The sequence below is a fragment of the Rhagoletis zephyria genome, unplaced genomic scaffold (assembly GCF_001687245.7).
Source record: "Rhagoletis zephyria isolate East Lansing unplaced genomic scaffold, Rhagoletis_zephyria_1.1 Rzeph_scaffold_00864, whole genome shotgun sequence".
Classification (NCBI taxonomy): Eukaryota; Metazoa; Arthropoda; class Insecta; order Diptera; family Tephritidae; genus Rhagoletis; species Rhagoletis zephyria.
This window is the reverse complement of record NW_016157948.1, coordinates 53,639-70,077: the sequence shown is the minus strand read 5'-3', so window position 1 is coordinate 70,077 and position 16,439 is coordinate 53,639. Positions and strand designations below refer to the sequence as shown.

Below are 16,439 nucleotides of genomic sequence, written 5' to 3'. Positions count from 1 at the left end.
AATGAAAACATCTGATGAAGTGGCTCTTGGAGTTTTCGAGAGTAAGACTCTGCGAAAGATTTAGGTTCCTTTACGCATTATCGACGGCAACTACCGCAGACGACGGAATTACTTATTTTGCTTATTCAGCGTTTCCAAGCTTAGTTTAAACGACCTTGGTTATTTTGCTTATTTCAGTGTATAAAGCTAAGTACCGACCTCTTAAGAAAACATTTGCTATTATTTCGTGTGTGTGAATAGTAGTGTCCATGGAATTTTGACATCTGATATTTCACAGCCTGCTGTCTCACTCTTTCCTCACAAAATAATTGAACGCGCATAAATTTCCGTTGCCTTGTGCTCTTTGTTCACAAAAAAAATTAGAAAACCATAGCAAATTTCTTGAGAACACCGTACTCCTTTTTTGTAACAGGTCATCTCGCGAACGGCAAGTCCGATTTTCATGAAATTTTTTACATAAATTGCTTTCAGCAGCCACCATGGACCAGGGACCAATCTATTCGAAAAAAGTTTCATTATGGTTCGATTTGCTTGAAATCTGCGCTTAGCAGAGTGCCGCCTAAGTGGGCAAAAATCGAAAAATTCGTTGTCTGTAACGTGAACGTCTTTGCTATTTTTGTAAAGGTTATTTATCCATTAACAAGAATTAAACAGAAATTTACCTATAAAATAAATTATATGCCGCCAGGAAGCCATTAAAGTCGCCAAACCTTATACTAAGAATTTTAATAAGAGCATAGCCATGCGGACACAAATGTCAAAAATACATTTTTTGAAATAAAATGTTGGTTTGACGTTCTTGTTTCCATATACATAGATAGTAGAGAACGGTTTGATACTCCCTTACAAAAGGTTGCATTTACGAAGGACGGAGAAAGACGAAGAATGAAATCCCTTGGTGCGTAAATGGTAGTAGAAAAGTACGCAAAGTAGGCAATTAGTAGTGAAATTCCTTTTGTAAATTCTAATGTATTTACAGGAAATCTGACAAGTTTAAACGAAATATTGAACGTAATATTACAGTATCTACGTGAATTACGTAATTTATGCGCTATTTAGCTGTATAAAAACTGCAAAAAACACTACTGCGAGTTTTATGTAAATATCCAATTTAAAAAAAGTTTATGTTTTCATCAGTTAAATGTGCTTCATATGTATATACAAATAAACATATTGCCTAAATCTTATATTTATATTTCACACCAAAGCTACACTTTTTCCAAGTAAGTTTGCAAAGAAGCAACACGGTGCCACTGCTAAGGGAGCGGTGCGAGAGAGACAACTGTCAGTTTATCGAACCTTGTATTATTGAATCATGGGTAGGGGCCACATAATTAGGGATACTATTTTTTTATAAGTTTTGACCATTTATTTATTAACTTGCGTTGATTTTTGAGAATTTTTGGCAAAGTATGTTAACAAAGTTTATATATATATATATAAATATATATTTGAAGTTATAAATAAATAAAGAAAAGTAGAATAGTAGTGTCCCTAATATGTGTACATATTACATCGTAGGATTGTGTCAACCAGTACAAGCTTGTTTAGTGGTTTTCTCTCCCATCTTCCGTCCCAGTTAAACTGCAGCAATGCCTCGTCCGAAAATAATTGTTATAAACTGAATAAAAAACAAAACATTAAACTGTACATACATTTTTTTGTGTTTTTTCGAGCATATTTCGAATCGTATTTACTAATTTTTTAATATTTATCTAAGCGCTTAAAATTGCTTTTTTCCTGCTTTCTTTCTTCGGTCCTGCTCATCACACATAACTTTAACCGAAACACCGCTTTTTAGTTTTTCCAGAATGCTGGTAAATCAAAGAAATGCAAAAATATTCAATAACAAAATATGCATAAACAAAGAAAGTTGTAGGTATTGAGGTAAAATTGTTTTGAAGTTGCTCTTATAAAGGTTACACTGTTTTGTTTTAGAGACTTGCATTAATCAAGGAATTGCACGTACTGAGGGTTGCATATATTTTTCATCGGATAAACAGAAATTAAGTTACGAACAATTATAAGGCTCGACCTACGAAAACGCGATTTTATAGCTTAAGTTCAGATTGGGAGGGGGTTTTCAAAATTCTAAGTATGCATATATTTTGTGCATCATTAGATCTATAACTTTATCAGTCACACAGTGTTATCATCCCGACGACTTCCTCGACGGTGGTACCAGGAGTGGAACGGTACATAACGGTAGGAGGTTTGGTTTGGGTTAAAATCTCACACTGGCGGGGTTAGGCTTTCGATACTTCCTCCTCGAAAAAAATACATGTGCAGTAAAAGGTTAATTATTTAGATCGACGAATAGTTTTATATCAACTTTTGTGAATTTCTATTTAAGAGGTTTTGTACAACATCTCTACTGGTTACAGTAATTTTAAACTAGTTATAATAAAAATTTTTTAGTAATAATTAGGTATTGGTTTTGATAAAAAAAAAGTGGAATAGGGTCTCCCCCCTAAATTTCGTTCTGGCCACGCCCATGCTCTGATCCAATACTTTTCGTGTAAAATCCTGTAAAAATGTGAAACCTCAAAATTATTCTCTGAAGTAAGAGTAAAAAGTGAGTAACAACCAAAAAGTGCGGGAACAAAAAAGCATTTTTCCTGTGAGAACGTCAACAGCTTATCGCTTGACACTTTTCATGATTTCAGCAAAAGAAAAAGTTCGGGTAAAATCTGGCAACTTCACAGGATTTTGGAGTACGGGAACATTTTTCCTGTAAATTCATGGAGTACTGGATCTGAGCTAAAATTTCAACGGGCGCCGAACGGATACTTGTATATTTTCGTCTGAAAGACTTACAGTAAAAATTTGGGGTAGATGGGTCGCTTGATAGAAGCGAAAATGGAAATAAAAAGGAAATATGTGTTTTGCTTCAGAAATTAAGTTATTTTAATACTGATATCTATGTAGTAATATTATTGCATACACTGCATTTCATAAAATTTATTAAATATATATCAACGGTACTTTGGCCAAACCTCGTATCTCAGAAATCACTATTACCTCGTATCTCGTAAAACTAATTGCAAATAAACCTTAAAACACTATGATTCATTCTTTTACTCTTAGTTAATGAAAAGTGACCAAAGTGATTTCTTATTATTAGTGGAGAGGTTTTTGTTACAGAGTGTTGTGTTTGGAGACACGAGGTTTTGCCAAAGTACCGTCGATATATTGGATTAAATAACATTCTTTATATGTATGAACTTTGAACAATTTGAGAAGGGGCAGCTATGGCATTGGTACATTTAAACCAGGATTTGATATAAAGCTTTACTATAAATATATAAATATCACGTAAGCCATTCACTCTTCTTTTTCGAAGGTACGAATTAATTGCAAAATATAAATATTTTCAAAGAACAAATCGCCTTTGATATCAACCGGGCATTACTGGTACCATGGCATCCAAACTGAGGCTACACAGAGCACATAGAAAACACAACACGGCATACACAAGAAAACGATTGACAAAAGCATCACTCAGTACCCTGAGGCGCCCCAAAAGGGTCCCGACATCCGCCGAGGAGGAGTAATAGACTTCAGTTTTCGAGCTGTCTATCACTTATCTGCAACGCGCGACAAGTTGTAATCTTTCCACTAAGATAATGGGCATTATGCGAAAGCTATGCATTTTACGTGTATTTGAAATAAGTAGGGATGTGCCGGGTATCCGGTAGATATCCGGAATCCGGCTTATCCGGCCTTTTCTCTGTTATCCGGCCGGATACTGGTTAAAATCCGGCCGGATTTCTGGATTTCGATTACAGTAGATTCTATTAAAAATCTAGTTCAGATTTTTTTATAGTCAAATTGAATAGTATCTAACTAGTAATTGGAGTTAAAAATTTATATATTTTTCATTACGAAAAAAGCATTTCCGCATTACCGGTCAAGAACCCATTTTTATTTTAAAACGCCATTTTTAGCTATAATTATAGATTATAATCAAAGTTCCTGTACAAAAGTCTAGACATCAACCTTGGCGGTTGGCCTTGCCGGAAGTAGTTAAATGTTGCGCCTAACAATATTCACTACATACGCTACAGCGGAAATGAACGACAAGCGATTTGTTTAAATGAAAATAATTAGTGCTCTTATGTGTGTATGTACGTACCCTGCAGCAAACCAAACTGGTTTAGAACTTGCGCTGAGCTAGCCTGAAAAGGGACGGTACTGGTTCTTCATCTATCCCAAATCAATTGTCGCCGTCTGCAGAACTTTTGAACTTGTTCTGAGCTGACTCTGGCTTAGATGTTTCTTAGATAGTTCATATAACTACAGTTCCTAGATAGATTAAAATGAATCACCTCCGGGCTAGAACCAATGTGGTTAGTTTTGAGCTGGTTCTAAGAAGTAGTATAGGGCCTTTTCTTTAAATACTGTAATTAAAAAAGCACGCATAAAATTTGTAAATAAAAAATACTACATTTTATTTTTAAATCGCTATTTGTTTTGCACTAATTTACTTTTTGAAGTAATCTGTGATTTAAAGTTAGGAATATAAAGTGTCGCGTATTCTTTCATTTTCTTAAACCGTTATTCTTAAAAGTTTATTTTCTTTGTTACGTATAATGGGTATTCTGTGTTACTTATATTTAAATATCTAAGTCGTGTAACAAAATGAGAAAAACGGTGAATGCTTAATTGTGATAACTCAAATGTGTTGATTTTCTTCAAATATTCATAATATTTAATATAATATTTAATATTTTTATTTAATAATATTTAGAAAATTTTTGGGTATGCAGTTTTATAGCCCATAAAATTTAAGTCCAACGAAGTGCAAGTTTCAAACGGCTAAAAAATCGCGTTGATTTTGGAGAATTTTTTTTAGGCTACTTTTTTGGGGTATTTTAGTATAAGCGCAATTCACAAAAACTTGCGTTGATATTTTGAAATTTTGTTGCTGACGGTCTCCCGCGGTTTAATTCATAAGAAATTCATACTTATACTAGCAGACCCGGCGAACTTCGTCTCGCCCAAAATTAATTTTTTGTATTGATACATTTTGGTCTACCATTTTCACCAACAGTTCACGTTCATGATTTTCAGTGACGCATTTATCTTCTAATATTACGATTTGGTGGTGTCAGAAGGCATATTTCCATTGCCATCTTAAATAACCTCGCAAAAGTGTATATGTATGCATCACGGTTGCCAACCGTCCCGATTTCGGCGGGACTGTCCCGGATTTAAGAGATATGTCCCGGTCCCAGTATGACACATGTTGGGAAACAAAATGTCCCGGTTTTTCTCAAGAAAAAAATTTAGACATCTCGTTGTAAAAAAATATAGAACTCTTGAAATATGTACATTTGTTTTTCAAATTCTATTTACTGATTGTCACTACATATATGCCGTATTTTATTTTCTACTGCGATTTACTGCAGACTGTTTCATTCATAACTAAATACAATAAACAAACTGCGCAATGCGGTAATGTCGTGCATACAGCTGTTTGGTAACAATTTGGCAACGCCGTTGAATCAGCTGATAATTTGAAAACTTTAAATGTGTAAATTCTTGAGTCTAGATGTAAAAAATATGTGTAATTTTGTCCCGGTTAAAATTAGTGAATTACACGAAAAAGTCAAACACGCGATTGCTATTTTATTGACGAATGGATTTTAAACAAAGTGTTCTAGCCGTGGCTACTTGAAGAATACGGCATTTTTTACCAACTTCAAACTACAGTGACAACTTGTATGTAATTTCCTGAGTTTTGCACATAGTCTAGAATCTTTTTTAAGTTTTTTTTTGTTGTAGGATGAACTATATTTTTATAGAAAATGCGTGGAAAAATTTAAGTAAAAAATGTTCCATACAATGTGCCTTATCTCGGAAAACTTTTCAATAACGCCGTATCGCAGAATTTGGTTCAAAAATGCCCTATCGTAGCTGCCGATTCAAAAACGCCCTTTCTCAGCACATTTTCAATTTATTTTCAGCTGAGATAGGGCGTTTTTGAAACGAATTCTGAGATAGTGCGTTCTTCAACAAAATTCTGAGATAGGGTGTTTTTCAATAAAATTCTGAAATGGGGCGTTTTTCAATCAAATTCTGAAGTAGGGCGTTCTTGAACAGTTTTCTGAGATAGGGCGTTTTTGAACTGGCTGCCGAGATGGTTCGAACTTCGACTCAGGTGACGCTATATAGAAATTAATTATTTGGTGTAATTTGTATTACAATTTTAATTTATTTTTTAAGTTATTTAAAAGTATTGTCATTAAATTATCGTTTTATGAAAATTGGTATGCGTCCATGAAATTTTATGTTGTTTTGTTGTTCTGTGTTGTTCCAAATAAACCAATGAAATTCATGTCGTTTAATATGTTATTTTGCCTACCCTCTTTCCTAACGTTGTGTGTCCCGGTTTCAAGAATGCAAAAGTTGGCAATCGTAGTATGCATACAAAGATACGTAATAGCTTCAGTATATTTGAAAGGCGCCACGCCCCCTTATAAAATAGCCAAAATTTTCTCTAAGAGTATGGGATTGATTTAATATGTCTCCATACCATGTTCGAGTACTCTACCATGAACACTTCCAGAGATATGCAGTATGAAAAATCCGGTTTGTATGAGTGGTGCACGCCCCCTTTTCAAATAGCCCCAATTTTCTCCATGAGTATGGGCTTGATTTCATATACATACATATCTCCATACGAAGTTCCAGTACTGTACCATGAATACTTTCAGAGATATGCAGTATAAAAATTCGGTTTGTATGGGAGGTGCCTCGCCCCCTTTTCCAATAGCTCCAATTTTTCTCCAAGAGTATGCGGCTGATAGCGTCTATCTCCGTACCAAGTTCCAGAACTATACCATGAACACTTCCAGAGATATGCAGTAAAAATTCGGTTTATATGGGAGGTGCCACACCCCCTGCACATAGCGGTATGAAATATACTTTACATCCGATTCTCATACCTACCATATATGCACAAAAAATTTCATAAAGTTCGGTCAAGCCGTTTAGGAGGAGTTCGACCACTAACACCGTGACACGAGATTTTTATATAGTAGATAACAAAAAAATTATCTTGAAAAACATTACGAATATTTGAAGAAAATCAAAACGTGGTCATTTTTTTGAGTCACTGTATGTAGATATAGTAAAATTACATATATATTCTTAGATGAAAAAGCAAAGGATATAGATAATTAGGAGAAGTCAGGAGACAGAATGATCAATTATATGAGTGTTTCGTTAGACTTAAAATTTATAAAGATCGCATTTAAAAGGCACGGTGTTTGTAACTAGTCTCAAAGCCGATGGAAGGCTATTCGAAAGACGGATAGTGTCTGTGTTGCAGGTACTGGGGCTCATTGTTAACTAGAATTTTGTGCAGCATTGCGAGAGATTTTACTTTTAACAGACTATTAAGTGAAATAGAAAACATTTTTGTGGCATAGTGCGAGATATGGTCACGCTGTCCGATACCATATACATACCGAGCTATATTGTTGCACAAAACATTGAGTGCTTTATTGCATATACTGTCACAATTGGCAAACAATTCAGAACCGTATAAGAGTGTGGGTATCAGGTATGTTTTAACAAGAAGTAGGCGAACTCCCACTGGGGTAAAATATTGAGAGGTCCACAATGACCGTAGCATGCCATAAACTTTACCTATAATGCCATGGATGTGTTTGATCCAGGTAAGGGTCCTGTTGAACTCAATACCAAGGTTTTTGGCGGAGTCAACGCAGAGTATTGCAGTGTTGTTCAGCAGAACTTTCATGATAAAATCATTATTCAGATTTTTAACACATGCATTTATTGAATTAGGTGGACACCCGAAGTACAATTGCACGTCATCAGCATATATGTATGTATGTACATGAATACTATATTGCTCAAGTACTTTGGGCAAATCATTTACATATAAGACAAATAGCAAAAAGCCAAGAGCTGAGCCTTGCGGAACACCTTTGACTACAGGAAGTAATCGAGATAGAGAGTTACCCACACATACTGCTTGGGATCTTTCGGGGAGGAAAGAATGTACTAAGTTTAGTGCTGCGGTCGAAAAGTTGAACAGATTTCTAAGTTTTAAACACATTAAGCGATGGTCGACGGACACTCACATACGATAACGTGTCAGTTGACACGATCAAACTTATGAGAGCGCCATGTAAATGGAAACTAACCACCGTGTACGTGCGACGGTTACGCGTGCTTCTCTCTCTCCCTATCAACAGTAAATTTTATATGTTGCTACGTCAAACAGACACGACATACTTACACGTCGGTGAGTGTGGGCACCTTTACTTTTGCAGAAACGCGCTATGGCTCTGGAGAGCGAAGAGCGATCACTTGCACGGCCCAACTTGACAATAACGGGTGCTGGTTTATTGCTGGTTTTATTAAGGCGAAAGATTGTTCGCACAGGAGGGGTGTCAATTGTGACCGCACTACAAATCTGGCCGAACACTTCACTTAAATTCTCATCTTTGGTCTGTGGAATACCACTTAAAATGAGATCCGTTGATATGAGTGCATTCTCACGATCTTTGAGCTGCTCCCTTAACGACTGTATTTCAGTATCGCCGCATTGCTGCCTGTCTTTATCGAGCTCGTGCTAAATTTTCACAACACAGAGCTCAACTTCACGAACCTAGTGTTTTAAGTTGGCGAAGTCGGCGGTCAACTCACCGATTCTATGCATAACCCGCTCTTCCGTTTCTCTCATACGTGTGGTTAGCTGTTCAATGATACTCTCCTTTTGTGTATCCATCTTAGCTTCCAGTTGGTTGAGCCAGTTATTCGCTGGCGAACTGTTGGTTTCTGCAGGTTTGCTTAGCGGGTTCGATGTTTGAAGAGGTGCTGTTGATTGTTTAGCAGATTTTCAGGTTGTCGTCGCACCGGTGATAATATTTCACAATTCATCAATTCATGATAACGAATTAAACGCAAAAGGATTGTTTTTAAAGAAAACCCACTATGGATCACCGATTGGGCAATTTTTAGAACAATTTTTGAGCACGTTAGTCGGCGGAATCGTGGAAATTTTAAAGATTTAAAAGTTAAGGTTTAAAGATTTTATTTTTATGTTTATTGTTGCAGTATGAACTATATTTTCATGAAAAGTTAGCGGGAAAAAATTAAAATTAAAACTGTTGCATACATTGCGAAAAATTCTCTGTATTTAAACTTTTGTCTTTGACTGTATATACTTGCACTTTCTGTACTCAAATTTAATAATCTATTAGATTGCATACCAAACATTTTTAAAGAAATTCTAAATAAACTGTTTAGAATTGAGATGAAAAGTTTGTGGAGTTTTTATAATTTTTGTACAGTTTGAAATTAGGATTTATGTATATTATTTTGTTACATAAAAAACTATACTTTTATAAAAAATAACGAACATTATACAAAAAAAGAACAATAGTCACAACTGATCGAGTTCTACCGATAATATATAACAGATAAATATTTTTATATAACTGCACGGAAAGGTGATGGATGATGACGGGAAATACATATCTGGAAATAAAAATATGTGAATGAAGTCATAATATACCGGATTAGTAGTAGGTTAATTACCTACCTTTCATTATATACCCTCGGGATTTGGGTTTGTTGCTGTCGCTGCGCTACGACTATTAACGAATTAGCGAAGCAATTCATTTCGTTCTCTAACATTGAAATATATTAAGTTTTCGCTCCTCATTTGCCAATTGCCTTTTTCTTAAATAGTGTGCTGCAGGTGCTTTCGTCAAGGAGTATAGGCACATCACTGTTCTCCATCGATGACACGACTGGACCCAAATTGACTGTGCGGTTAGTGGAAAAAATATCTTCGAACAGGTCTTAGTATTCCCACTGAACGCGACCACGACCTGAATATACATAGGTACATATTTGAAAATTGGTCACCAACTAAGTAGGTATGAATGTGTATAGTGTACTATATATTAAAAAGAGAAAAAAAAATTGTTAAGTTAACAGCGGCTAAGTATGCACTCTGGTGGAAGAAGTAATAGAAACTTTTATTAACTGTTTTTGCTATATTTCTTTGATGTTTAATATTTTTTAAATCTCTGTGCAAATATTATAAAATTACAGTAAATTTTCACCGAAATCCCTAAAAGTTAAACTTTTTTCAGAATTTTAAGACAAATTTTAGGTATGCAGTTTTATTGCCCATTAAATTTTATTATTTTTTATATTTTTATTATGCTTCTATTAAAAGGGCATCATAAACAAAACCTGCGGCTAGTTAATCATTAAAATGTTGCTTGGGAACCCAATGAAAAATTAGTTTAAAGGAAAAATTACCTGCCTAAACTTAGGCTACTTTAATTGACGGACACAGATATGTACATACAATATGCATGCATATGTATATGTGCCATAATTTTGAAAGTAGCCTAATTCAAATCACACCTTTTGTGCTTAAATGACCGCTTACTTGTAACCGAAACGTTCTATCGACATAAACTAACGACAAAAACTTTTACCTTTGCTTAATGAATTCGAACGAATAACCGACGATTTCAGATGAAGGTAAATTATCATGTAAGCACAAAAGGTCGGTCTGATGTGACTTACACCACTTTCAAAATTATGGGCACATACGCATTCAATGTAACTACGATACTTTTTTCCACTCACCTNTGAATTCGAACGAATAACCGACGATTTCAGATGAAGGTAAATTATCATGTAAGCACAAAAGGTCGGTCTGATGTGACTTACACCACTTTCAAAATTATGGGCACATACGCATTCAATGTAACTACGATATTTTTTTCCACTCACCTGTTTTATAGGTCCTCTTCATGTTTCGCATTTTACGGTCCAGCGTGTCATCATCTTCAACGAGAAAGCCCGCCGTCCTCATGTCAGCGAGAATATCCATTAACAAATTCTTCTTTTTAAGNTACCGGCTAAATCTAGCCGGAAAACGGCTAAAATGGCAACGCTGGTTGTACCTAANAGTTTTGGATCACGAAACTTATCTTTCCTTTTTCTGTATTCCTATAAGAAAAATCTCGTAGCTGCTTCATGCCACTTGAATTTGGAGTTCCCTGGTGAACGTATAATTAAAAATCATATCAAATCATCGTATACTCCTTAAAAAAACTTTTATCTGAGGATAAAGTCGGATATATAAAAATAATAAACTGCAACTTAAGCAACCAATTTACCAGTTTTAAACTTTATGTGGACTTCCTGACTAGCGGTTATACGATAGATGTAGTCATCTAGAGCGTAATCTGCAGTAAATTCATTATTTGTAGAGATTTTATTTCTTTATTTTTCTTTTTGTATGTCTTTTTATCAAATGCTGGCACTAATACTGGTTGATCCATCGTTGTTTTCGTTTCGCAACTCTGCAATATTTAATAAGTTTTAGCTACATCCAAAGTTAGATAGTTTTCAAATCACAAATTTAATGAAAATGTAATTATTTGAAACAAAAAACCTTTTAATGGAAGAGCCAAATGTCAAACTGTCAAAGGCGCTCACAACATGTTGTTTGAAATGATCAGAAATAAAATACTAGAGAAATGTCGGCTTGTGTGTCGACCAAAATCGTGNCTATTTACTCGGGATCGAAACGCTAACACTTGACGCTCTTTCACTTGATTGTTTTGTTCGACTATCATTTCGTATTTCTTTATTAAGTCAATGACACAATACATATGTACGTTCTTACTGACTAGCCATTAATACATTTAGAAAATTGTATGAGTAAATATAAATTAAGTACTTAACATAAGTAAGAAGATAAAAATTTCTTAAAAGCAGAGCGACTAAATCAAAAATCTAAAGAATTAATATTATCCAAAGCATTAAACTCAATTAGTGATCTAGTGATTGGTCGATTCAGGGCATAGTTAGACTTATAGGCACTTGATGCCCACTCAAAAATTAAGAAATGCTGTAATTTTAAAAAAATTGGTAACTGTTGAACGTCCAAAGAGGGAAGTGACGTACTTTTTTTAAGACTGAATTGTACCGAAGCTTCTTACTTTGCGTCACTAAACTCTTCTTCTGGCTCAGGGTCAGCTAAGCCTGATTGGCAAATTAGCGATAAGCTATCTGGTAGAATTCTAAAGCGGAAATTCAATTTAGTAAAGCACTTTGCTAACTGTTCCTTGCAACGGGCTAGTTTACTCTGCACTTGCTTGAGATTAGAGGTATGGTAAAATATTATTGTAGGCTGTAATAAGCGAATATTTGTACTTGTTTAACTTTTTCGCATTCGTAGACAATGATCTATTTTGCAAAATTCGCTTAGTAATTTTATCAAAGTCAGCTTAACATGCTTTAAATTGTATATCAAATTCGCTCATAACCGGCTAATCTGAAAGAAGTGGAGGTTCAAAATTTGCAAAAGCAAGCTATCGTTCACCATGTTCAAATAAAAATATTAAAAACAAATCGAATTGTGAAAAATACTTGTGTTTTTCCAATAGGTCATCTGCTGAAAGTTAGCATGCAAAAGAGTATTTCCATGCAGTGGGATATCGGATAATGTCACATGCAAGGCAAAAGAGTTTAATTTGTTTTTGAAACGTTTTAATGTATGTTTTTAATCAGCCTCATTGCGTAGGTCGTAAATTAGGCTAAATTGTACGACTAGACAACAGTAGCATTGTCTATTGTCGTAATGAAATAAGTAAACGACCAAAATCGTCGAAAACTATACAGTGCTGCCAAGTTTTTCCGTTTTAATACACTAGTCGAGTGGAAATTTTAGGCAATGACGTGCAATTTTCGATACGATTCGACTCTCGAAAAACGACTGGCATTCGACACGACTCTCGCAATGAGGGTGAATAAGAATTTATGGAACATAAACGGTGTTTACTACACATGTGCATCGGTATATGGGTTTGTAATAATCTTTCAATAACTTCCAGGGAGTTATGTTTTGAAAAAAAAGTTATTTTAAGAAAGGAAATCGATGTAATCGATAAGCATCCGGAAACTATGCTAAGTCACTTAAAGCTAGTAATGTTATATTGTTGGAAAAAAAGAGATAAAGAACGTCACTTATACCTAAATAGGTGGATACATGGATTTAATTTCTTTCTTGAAAATTCGCTATTTTTTTTAATTTATGTTTGTTTCCTCATATTTGTTTAAGAAAAGTTGGTTGTAATTCCTCCGAGAAGATCAACCTTTGTCTCTAGATTTGCTAAAGACACTTCTTCGGATGATATAACGTCATACATATCAACTAAAATTAGAACTAAAGATGTATTTATTCGTAAATTTAATTTCAAATTCGATCACGATAATTCATCTTTTCAAATTGGTGTAGCTGCCGAAAATTTTGATTCACTACTAACTCATTTTGTTCGCGAGTTTGAGTATAAACCTTATAAAAGTAATAACAACGTAGCTAAAATTTCTAATCTTAATTCTAATCCAAAAAACTAACTCGCAAGTCTAATTTAAGTATTTACTTTTAATATTTTTATTGAGCTTTGTACCACGATTGTTTATTAGGAAAAATTGAAAAAGCAACAAAGTCTAAGCGGTAGAAGTTATAGCACTATTTCGGAGATCACCACATCTCCTCATCAGACTTCTTTTTTCTAGACTTCAGCAGGGTAAGTATTTACTATCAAAACGTTAGAGGTTGGATTACAAAATTAATTGACTTATATTTAAAAGGTTTTGACTGCAATTATAATATTATTTCCTTGACCTAAACCTGGCTCAAGCCTAATATTTTTTATTCCGAAATTCTTCCAAATGAATATCAAATTAACAGGAGCGACCGCGAGGGCAGAATCGGCGGTGGTGTTCTTTTGCGGTGCATTCATCGATACCATCCGAGGCAGTTAGTGTTTCTGTCTTTTAATATACCGAATTTAAATGCGTGCGTGTACAGGCTGGTAAGAGTTATGTTTATTTAACTCTTTCATACATCCCTCCTAATTCTGCCATATTAGTATAAACACAGCCGGTCTCTTTACTTGAGTCCGTAAATGCAATGCTTACGCCTTCCTACAATGTATTTCTGGAGGAAATGGCTGAACTTTGCCTTAAACAAATAAATATTTGTCCGAAAAAGTTGGGAAAGGTCTTGGATCTCGTTTACATTGATGATGTTCCGAAGGCCTCTAATTTTTCCAGAGGATGCATGCCATCCCGCTCTTGAGTTAAGCTACGAAATCATAAATGAAATACATATTAAGTCGTATAGTTCAAGTACTAGATGTGGGTTTTAATGCGTCGGTTGAAACAATTATAATACCCAATATTTCATACTAGACCGATAAAAATAGGTTTTATTTTAAAGTCAAAATCCTCAGTTACGGAAATTAAAAAATGCATAAAAGAAAGTGTTCCAGGAAATGTATGAAGACGAGTTTTCGATACCTTTACCAAAGAAGATTTAGATAATCGATTGTGTTGCCAACTGGTTGTTTTGGCAGACTCACCACAGTACTCCCTCTCCAATAACCAAGTCACGACTGGTCGAAAAGTACACGAGGTTATCTCCCGACTGTTTGCGCTGATTCTTCAGATTGGTGTCGAAAGTTCTGGTCGTGGTCGTTTCTAATCGCGAACGTTGGTTTAAGCCGATCCACTGATATGGCTACTTCCTTGTCGTTGATTTTTACCTTGCAGACCCTATCGCTTTCCCGTCGAACGATTTCAAATGGGTCGGTATATGGAGGCTCCAGAGCATCCGTACGGATGAAAACATGCGAACAGTGTTCGATACCTTTTAGTAAAAACATTTTCTCCTTGGTATGGTGATTCGTTGGAGTTGGTCGTATTTGTCGTATATGCCTACGAAGAAAATTTAGAAATGTCGTCGATCCCATGTCTGACTCGACGTCGTCAAAAAATTCGTTAGGTACCCGAAGTTGCGCTCCATATAACATTTCTGCTATTGACGCTCCCAAGGACTCCTTAAAACACCTACGCAACCCTAGTAATACGGTTGGTAGCAATTCAGGTCAAGGCAACTCGTTGTTGCACACGAGTCCGGCTTTAAATGTTTNTATTGACGCTCCCAAGGACTCCTTAAAACACCTACGCAACCCTAGTAATATGGTTGGTAGCAATTCAGGTCAAGGCAACTCGTTGTTGCACACGAGTCCGGCTTTAAATGTTTTGTGCCACCGTTCGATCAACCCATTTGACTGTGGGTGATAAGCAGTAGTATGAATGTGATTGCTTCCCATCAGTTTAGCGAGTTCCTTGAAAACCGCGGACTCCAACTGTGTCCCTTGGTCCGTAGTTATAGCTTTCGGTGTGCTACCCAGTGTGTCCAAAACGCAACGGTTTCCGCAGTAATGTTTGGTAATGGTATGGCTTCCGGCCAACGATAGAACCGATCGATCATCGTAAGACAGTACCGGAAATTGCGCTGTAACAGCATGGTCACAATGTCCAGATGAACATGGTCGAATCCGGCGTAAGTTGATTGTGTCTGCTGATTTTTTCACGTTGACACGGCAAACAACTTATACACCACTGGATTACATCCTTGTTCATTGACGGTCAGACATATGTTTGACGTATTTGATGCAACGTTGCTTTGCCGCTCGAATGAGAGAGGGCGTGGACCGAAGAAAAAACTTGGTGTCGCAAACTTTTGGGTACATAAGGACGCACGCAGCCGGTCGACGTATCGCAATGCAGTGACCCATTATCATCGTACCTTACCGTCCGTAGTTTTAAAGAAGTGCTTCCACCTAGTAACTCGGTTAGTTCAGGGTCAGTCACCTGAGCCTCTGCGATGTGAGCCAGACTTACTGCTGTGGGCATGTAGATAGCGTAAAGCCTCGACAGAGCATCTGCGACCACGTTTTCTTCGCTTTTGACATGGACAATGGTAGTGGAAAATTGCGAGATATACCCTAGATGCCGTTGCTGCCGAGGTGATGCCTTTTCCAATCGTTGCTTGAAAGCATACACCAAAGGCTTGTGGTCGGTTTTAATGACAAATATTCGAAGGACTAATCTTAAACGTTTTCTACTCTTGGCCAGTTTACTAAGCCCCCATCCTCTGAGGAATCGTCGACCAGAACTCCGTTGTACCCATTTTTACCAAGTTTCTATAAACTCGCCTTTTTTACTTCATTTTAATTTGCACAAATTTAAATAAATATGTTTAAGCACACTATTTAGTTTGTGTGGTTTATTTTGTGCATATGCAAGCAACATGTTTTGTGCTCGTATGTATGTACGTACATATGTATATACATACCCCGCATAAAAATTTAGAGACAGTCTGGCAAAGCGCTACTTCCACCGTACAAATTTCAGAACTGTTCTTGAACTACTGCAAAAGGGATGCAGAGCTGGACGGTTGAAACTCATGTGGTGCTAGTTGCGCTGTCATCAATGTTACTCATACTGGTCATATGAAAGCTGAAAAAGATGCACAAATATACCATACTATATTTTTTCGATTTTCTAAGACCCTA

General features: G+C 35.9%; 1 long non-coding RNA gene across 1 annotated transcript; it reads right to left on the bottom strand.

Moving 5' to 3' along the window:
- Positions 1–9,431: 9,431 nt before the first annotated feature.
- On the bottom strand, positions 9,432–10,909 carry LOC108361856 (uncharacterized). Its single transcript, XR_001847377.1, has 3 exons — positions 10,795–10,909; positions 9,581–9,872; positions 9,432–9,516 (listed from the first exon to the last, which is right to left on the bottom strand). It is a non-coding gene; the product is annotated as an uncharacterized LOC108361856 (long non-coding RNA).
- Between the last annotated feature and the right edge of the window lie 5,530 nt (positions 10,910–16,439).